A 1,673-nucleotide genomic window follows, 5' to 3' on the forward strand; every position below is an offset into this window, starting at 1 on the left:
AGTGATGTCAGCAGTGGATGTGTTCATATTAGTTCCATTCTTTTTAGAATAGCCAATCCTTCTTCATTACTGCTATTGGATGACTTCTCTTTGTAAGATCCAATCAATTCTTTAAGGAAGGAGAGTTGAAAGAGACTAGTGACACTAGAGAGACTCTCACTCACTCCATTAGACGATCCTTTAAGCTGATCACTGATATTAGTCAGTGAATTCTCAATGAAAGACAAAGTAGTAGGATTAACACAAGTACCATCAAGTGTACTACTGGCAGATAATGAATAAGAGCTCATACAAAGAACCAGTAGAATAGAATACATCTTCATTCCTCACTGTAATGAAACTGTGAGACAAAACACTCATACAGACTTATTTATTGTCACTGCATCTCTTTGTCTCATAATTACCACAATTAATGGATTGTGCAGACAGTATGACTAGACATGTTAATGAAGAAAGGTTGCTATTATCACTATACTGTCAGCATAATCCCTCATTGGTTATAGCAGCCAATATAGTAATAGTCCTCTCTCATTGAGCCAAGTGATAGAGAACAATGCACCATTCACATAGCAGACAATAATAATGCATATGCCTTTACCAAGTCATAACAACTCAAACAGCCTGTATGTACTATTATTGTAGCATACATGTAATTCTAATCATAATAAAATTAAACTAGCAAATTAATTGTGTCCTACAAAATGATCCAATAGTAATTGGTACACTTTAAATCGTCACTTAACATAAATTTCATATTGTCCGAAAGGAACATCTTCATCATTTGTGCTTTGGTCACAGCATAACCTCATCTCAATATTATCAGTAGTAGAATAACCAAAAGATCTATAGAACCAAGGAATAAGAGTACGTTCACAACAAGTGGTCTCACTACTACCACAACCTTTACCATCCCATAATGGATCAGAAGTATATAATGTAGTATAGGATGCACGTGCAGTGTGACATCCAGATTCACAATAATAGTGAGAACCAACAAATGATGGAACAGATTTAGGGTCTAAACTGCCACAAGGACAACAAGTCTTCTGACTGGACTGTCCACTAACTAGTGTCCAGATATGTTTCCTTGGGTTACCATGTGTTAGACTAATACCATCAATGTATGCTGAGTTAATAACCTTGCTAGCATGATAGGCAGCTGCTCCATTTGTTCTTCCATCCTGATATCCAATCACTTTACCACATACTTGTGAATGCTTTATATCTCTTGATGGAAATGTTATACCAACACAGCTACCACTATTAGTCACTGGTCTACCACAAGCACCAACTCCATCTTGTGAATAAGTTTTGAACTGAATAGGACATTCCTCATTAGGATCAGTCATATTCAGACTAGCTATTCTTCTCCAGCCTCCTCCTTTACCACACAGAGTCTCCATGTGACAGTATACATGACGACTATGTCCATTAACATCAGCCAATAGCCTCATATTATCTTTCCTGAAATTAATTGTAGCCGCGGGGTCTATTCGAGGAAATACAGTAATAGTCCTCTCTCATTGAGCAGGTCACTCATACTGCAGTGCAGTAGTCATTTCTTAATTTCACAAAAGTAACTGATCATTTTTTATTTTATAAACTAAAATCACTCCAGCAACATAGCTCTAAAAAAGTTATCTAAAATGTCCAATAAATCAAACCAAAAAGTT

The 1,673-nt window shown here is 36.2% G+C and overlaps 1 protein-coding gene across 1 annotated transcript in view; it reads right to left on the reverse strand.

Moving 5' to 3' along the window:
- LOC109582605 (uncharacterized) overlaps window positions 1-1,673 on the reverse strand; it is a 9,877-nt gene that overhangs the window by 4,791 nt on the left and 3,413 nt on the right. The window lies entirely within an intron of this gene.

Source organism: Amphimedon queenslandica, unplaced genomic scaffold, assembly GCF_000090795.2.
Source record: "Amphimedon queenslandica unplaced genomic scaffold, v1.1 AMPQUscaffold_13373, whole genome shotgun sequence".
Taxonomy (NCBI): Eukaryota; Metazoa; Porifera; class Demospongiae; order Haplosclerida; family Niphatidae; genus Amphimedon; species Amphimedon queenslandica.